The following is a 7,025-nucleotide window of genomic DNA, read 5'->3' as shown; positions in this document are numbered from 1 at the left end:
AGTCCTAAGATCGGGTCGCCCCCCGATTCCTAACCTTAAACGCAGTTCTCACGCCGGAGTAACTTAATACCTATTATCTATCACCCACATATGGGTCTACCTGCTTCTCACGCAGGAAGCTTACCTTACCTCCTTATCCCGGGCGCCCTGTATAATCGATTCATTACCCACTGCTGCTCTGATTTATACTAAATTTGGTTCGGAATGCAAGCCATGTGGAACAGCCGACAGAGGTCCACACGTGTCCAAAGCAAGGCGGGAGGCTTCAATTTCGAGGTGCAAAAATGCGTACCCACCAAATTAGATGCCGGCAGGCCTCCCTCCCGACCTGGAACGTGAGGATCCACCTCGTCTGCACACTTGGATGTATCCCACTTCTGACACCAAAATTGTCGAGATCGAAGACCTCAAGGGAAGGAAGAAGAAGAAGAATCAGAGGAAGAAGAACAACAATGTTTAATAAAATCGATTATATACACACGTGTGGAACGAGGCTCAAGAATGCGCCGCCTACACGCAGCGGGCAATTCCTCAAGACACTCGCTGAAAAATAAGTGGAAAGGCATTTCATTTATAGCAAAATATTAGACAAGAATCTGCGCTAAAAACATAGCAATACAAGGCCATAAGGACAACATCTCCCATTGTCCCGTCCTATAGAAGGTCAAATTTAGACAACAAGATGTAAGCATAATGATAGGCTACGCTTTTTTGGCTATCTATCTAAACATATCAGACCCGAGCGCAGGCCGAAGTAAATATTCTTATACACTAGGCTAAATGGTAGATGAAGATTGGATACGTCCTTGGTTTAGGAGACATACTAAACACTACGAAGATATATAATTAATTATTCCCTTTGTGAAGGAGGCGTTTGGATGACATCTTTTTTCCTGTACGTGGGTCGAGAGCATTTTATCTACTGTTTGGCACATTCATTCAAGGACTAATTTACTAGGCTAAGGATCCACCCTGCACGTCGAGCCTCGAAACCACATTTTGTCCACTCACCTCTGCCTGCAGTTGAGTTCAAATCAGTCTTCAGAAGCACGATATATAATTTCAGATGTTATGATCAATTGAGTCATTTAGTTTAAACCTTAATGGCTGACATCAAGCGATACTTAGGTACGAGCGAATTTGGTCCCGAAACCCTATTTGGCGGTGTCCGGAAGGGACCGTAATAGGTCTCGGGTCGCCCCATGTCAGTAAAGACAAAGGGATTAATCCCCTCTTGATAAGGGGAGAAGGCCGGCGACAGATCCGCAACAATATTTAAACAGAACCGTGAAGAACAGTCTTATATTCAGAAAAATACCAACGGGCAGAGGGAGCCTAGAGGGACAACCACGAGTCATGTGAACAGGGGAAAAGGTGGAAGGCAAGGAGATAATGGGGGCGGGGCGAGACAGCGCACCTGGACAGAAGCACACGATGGGACACTTCACACGTGGAGAATGGGAAATAATTATTATTATTTTTGTTGTTTGTTTTTTTTGGGGGGGAGGGGTTAAAACGTTAGTCAAAGAGTAGATGTTCGGGGAAGTTTGGGGGAGAAGGGAAAAATCTAAGAACCAAGCAAAAACAGCGAAGGAAGAAACAATCTTCGACGGGGGACCGGGGAAGCCTGAGGCAAGGCTGCACACGTGCGGCAAACAGAAATGATTAATTTATGAAAGATTCAAAGGAACTTTGTGAAAGGAATTGAGATTGCTTTCAGTTGGATTTGCCTTCCAAGAGGCAAAGGCAACTTGTTTCATGGCAAATGCCTCACCACAAGATTCTGTGTACCATGGATGGGAGGAAGTGTATGACAACTGAAGACAAGATGGGATAAATCTGTGCGTGAGAGAGAGCAATTTTCTTTGGAAGAATTCCCAAGATGAGTTGATGTCAGAGGCAGTGGAGATGTGAGACCAGTCCAGGTGATTGATGGCTGCCTGAAGATTGTGCCAGTCGGCCTGAGTGAAATGCCAGACTCGTCGACACTGAGGAGGCTCTCTGAGAATGGCCAGAGAGATGTCCACTTCAACAAGCACATCAGAAGAACCGATTGGAGCAGAAGAAGAACAGCAGACATTTGCAAAGAAGTTGGTCAAAATCAAGTCCAGAAGAGATGATGTACAGTTGACTGAGATCCTTTTGACTGAGAAATTGACAGATTGTGTCAGTCGCATTGAGTCGCAGAAGTCCTTTGCTGAGGTGCCATGGCTGGTGTGAGAGGAACCCACACCCAGCCAGCTGGCATGATGACAGTTGAAGTCGCCACTTATGAGGAAGAGAGAGGTGGGATGAGTGGATAGAAGTTGGTCCATGTTGTCAGACAGCGAGATGTAAATGGAGTCATTAGTTTGGTGGACGGTACAGAACACATGCAGAAAAGGTGGGAGCGGAGGGGAAGCAGCAGCCAGAGGTACTCCTGCGGGTGTGTTGGACAGAGGGCAGTGCAGGGAGTGAGGAAGAGAGTTTTGGATAAAAAAAAATAGCAACCCCACCACCAGGCCGAGGCCAGGAATTTATTGATTAATCAATTTAGTTGTTGCAAATTTAGTTGCAAATTCGGATGAAACGGTGGTGGTTTTGGGATTCTATTAGCCAATTGATTAATAATTAATTGTTTTACCCTTATTATTTATTTTCATTTGTATACTGAATCGAGGCTCGTGAAAGAGCTAACATTTATTTCACAAACAAATCAACCAGACAAACAAAATATATAAAAAGAGGGAGCGGAAGACAAGATGGGGAGAGAAGGGGAAGCACACAAACACAATATTTTAGAGCAGGGAGAAGTGTGGGAGGGAGAGGGCTTAGGGGGAGGAGGCGTGGGAAGGGGGGGGGGGGAGGTATAAAACACAAGGGGACCAAGGACTTCCAGGACAGAAGTTGGTATTTCAAAAAAAAAAAAAAGGTGTAGGATTTTGGGTGAAATTAGCGGGGGTAGAAAAGATCAAGGGTTTGGATGGGGGAAGATAAGAGATGGTGGTGAACAGCTGTTTTAAAGACCTGGAGGGTGGAGTGGGATTGAAGAGAGTGAGGGAGTTTGTTCCAGAGGCGGGAGAAAAGAGGAATGAAGGAGTGAAGGTGAGCAGAAAGTCTTGATTTTGGCAGTTTAACCATAAGAGGGTTGCAGGCAGATCTTGTGCGACCTGTAGGAATATTTGGGGGGCAAGGCCAGAGAGGAGTCGGTAGAAGATGGAAAGACCACCAACCTGCCTGCGGTGAGTGAGTGAAAGGCCCTTGGAGTTAGCTTCATCGCGGGAGATTCCAATGATTCTGAACGCTTTGGTTTCAACAGCGTGAAGACAAGCTAGGTGTGAGGTAGGAGCACCAGACCAGAGGGGAGAGCAGTATTCCATACAGCTGTGGATGAAAGCCTTGTAAGTGGTGAGGGGCTCAGGTGTACCAAGGAAGGACTTCTTAATTAATTTATTCTTAATTTTTATTAAGAATTTTATTAAGAATTCTTAATTTTAATTTAAGAATTAAATTATTAATTAAATTATTAATTAAATTATATTAATTAATTAATTAATTATTAATTATTAATTATTAATTAATTATTAATTATTTAATTAATAATTAAATTATTAAGAATTTTATTCTTCATTTTATTATCTTTTTATTAAGAAAAAATTTATTCTTCCTAATTATTAATCACTTATTTATTTTCTTTCTCAATTCAGCAATATCTCAGGCACTTTTTTGAGCTGGGATGCTGATATTTGGACATGACAGTGACCAAGGGATTTGGCTATAAAGGGTATTTTTGATATTGTCCTGTGATTCCCCTCGGTGAAAACAGGAAAATCACGGATAGCCAAAGCCAGCTTTAACTCCAAAGGCGTTCAGTTCAAATTGCAGATTTTATATCTACATGCGGGCGGAAGAAAGATGAAGAAGAAGCTTGAGGCTTTTATCTGAGCGATCCGCCGAGCAGGCTTCAACCCTGCAAAAGTAACTCAAACGAAAACCCGGGTTTAAAATGTACAGTGAAAATAATACAATGCTTTATTGTCACGGATGCTGATAACAAGAAAACGCACCGTTTACTAAATAGGGTTCCTATATGGAGCGTTCCCACACCAGACGTATAACATGGACGAAGGGAAAATAAATGTAAAGGAATGGGTGTGTGATTTAATTGTGGCACTCAACTCAATTGGTGCCTTGGCAGCGATAGTCCAGCCCCGAGCGCGCAGTCCGTACTTGGTGGGAAGTCGGCCTCCTCCTGTGGCTTCCCGCGTGAGGTGAACGAGCAGGCACGCAGCCGGCTCCCCTGGTGTGTCCGTCCTCAGGTGTTCGGCACAGGAACTGCGATGCACCCAACATCTGTATCAGAAAGGAGAGAGAGTCGAGGGTGAAGGAAGGCGTGAGGGCAAGAGGTCGAGGTAGAGGAATTTCGAGGGCAGTATTCGACGAGGTCCGGGCACGAAGAGATCCAAAAACGAAAGGGACAAAATGCCGGCCAGCCGTGGTTTTTACCACCGGAAGTGCACGGACATCTGTGTCCTGACGTCATCGGTCCTCCCTTCCAATGCCTGCAGGCCACGCAGCCCAGGTTCACCTCTCCCAATCAGTGAGTCGCCCGCATTTGTAATGCATTCCGCCTCTCTCCACCAATCCCAGCAGGCCAACCTCTACAGCCTTAGCTCTCCACCATTGGCCCTGTCGCTTCTCCCTCATGCCATCAGTCGGGGGCCAACCAGTGCGTCACCTCTCCATCTACCAATCGGCGGCCTTCGTCCTGCCTCGTGTCTTCCTATTGGTCAACTCCCGCCCAATGGGGTCCTTCTGGGCGTGGCTCTCGGCCTGCTTGTGCTGTGTGTGTCTGCCAAGTCAGGGTTGTCAGCCCAAGTGCGTCATCTAGGTTCTGGTTAGTTTTATTGTTGGGGGGGGGGGGTGATTTATTTAGTGTGTGTGGTGCGATTAATGGTGGGATTCCTCACTCGTGTTTATGCGTGGTGCCCTGAGGGACAGCGGGATGATCACAAGGTCTCATACACAGGAGAATTAACAAAATCCCAACACGAGTTAACACGTCCCACAGAATCTTGTTTCTCACAGTCTGAGAGTCCGTTAGGTGCTTTTTTGCAAACTCCAAGCGAGCATTCATGTGTCGTTCACTGAGGAGATGCTTCCATCTGTCCACTCTGCCATAAAGCCCAGATCGGTGGAGTGTTGCATTGATGGTTGCCCTTCTGGAAGTTTCTCCCATCTCCACACAGGATCTCTGGAGCTCAGCCATAGTGACCATCGGGTTCTTGGTCACCTCTCTTACCAAGGCCCTTCTCCCCCGATTGCTCAGTTTGGCCGGGCGGCCAGCTCTAGGAAGAGTCCTGGTTGTTCCAAACTTCTTCCATTTAAGAATTATGGAGGCCACTGTGGTCTTCGGAACCTTCAATGCAGCAGAATTTTTTTTGTCGGCTTCCCCAGATCTTTGCGTCGACACAATCCTGTCTCTGAGTTCTGCAGGCAGTTCCAACGACCTCATGGCTTGGTTTTTGCTCTGATATGCATTGTCAGCTGTGAGACCTTATATAGACAGGTGTGTGCCTTTCCAAGTCATGTCCAATCAATTGAATTTACCACAGGTGGACTCCAATCAAGGTGCAGAAACATCTCAAAGATGACCAAGAGAAATGGGAGGCACTTGAGCTAAATTTCAAGTGTCATAGCAAAGGGTATGAATACTTATATCAATGTGATATTTCAGTTTTTTCTTTTAAATAAATCTGCAAAACTTTCTAAAATCCTGTTTTCTCTTTGTCATTATGGGGTATTGAGTGTAGATTGATGAGGGAAAAAAATGAATATAAACGATTTCATCATAAGGCTGCAACATAACAAAATGTGAAAAAGTGAATGGGTCTGAATACTTTCTGAATGCGCTGTATAAACGAGAGGGCTTACCTCAGCCAGGGGGAACAGTTTACATTTTGTTTCCCTCCGATTACTGATAGGTCAGATCTGGATCCAAACGTGACCCAAAATCGATTTGGCTTGTTCTTGTTGCCCAACCAACTCATTCACCATGTTTGCTCATAAGTCATCTCCAACTTTTTGAAATGTCATCCTATATAAGTAGTGTATATATGCTGCTTCTGGGACACTCTCATTTTCCCATTGACTTACATGTTAATTTTCCTCTTAACCTCTTTTTTTTCGCTCTTTCACGAGCCTCGATCTTGTATACAAAAAAACAAACAAAAAAAACAAAAAAACAACCTCATTGCCCATTAACACCTCTATTTCTCCCACCCTAATCTTTATGAACCTTTTGTCTATAGTACCTATCCTTAATGTTGTTCATTAGACCACTCAAACACTACAAATATTTGTTTTCCCTTATAGACCTATTAATCCTTCTTCTACATATCATCTGGCAGATTATATCTTTGACCCACTCAAACATCGACCCATTCACTTACATGTTAATTTTCCTCTCACCTCTTTACGAACCTTTTAGCCTTTTGACACCTATCCTTAATGTTGTGCATTAGACCACTCAAACAATGATCCCCCCTTGGTCTTATGGTACTCTTACTATCAATGATCCCGAGTAGACCACTCAAACATTGATCCTACAAATATTTGTTTATGCGTGGGAAATAATTTAATTCTCTTGCCACTCCCTTCACCATCTAATATATTAACAAAAAAGATGTTTGAGTTTGGTTCTTTATTAAGATATTTTAACTGAGCTGATATAAAATGATAAACCTCCCTCAATGTTCTTGTTTGAGTGCCTCCAGTGCCACATACCATTTTAAAATTAAAGTATATATTTTCCTGACAACCATCAAAGTTTTCCGTCCACTCAAAAATATTTCCATCTTTTTTACCCAATTCACCGGTATTTAAATTAATTCTCTTATTTGTTTTGTAAATTTTTTTACCAGTTGTCTTTTCAATAATACCTATTTGATATTTTTCACATTCGTTATGTTTACCATTTATATACCAAGGTTGATTACACCTCCACTCTTTAGTCTGGTTGATACTTGGTTCTATCATTTATATAA

Source organism: Myxine glutinosa, chromosome 2, assembly GCF_964187855.1.
Source record: "Myxine glutinosa chromosome 2, kmMyxGlut1.1, whole genome shotgun sequence".
Classification (NCBI taxonomy): domain Eukaryota; kingdom Metazoa; phylum Chordata; class Myxini; order Myxiniformes; family Myxinidae; genus Myxine; species Myxine glutinosa.
This window is presented reverse-complemented; position numbering follows the sequence as displayed.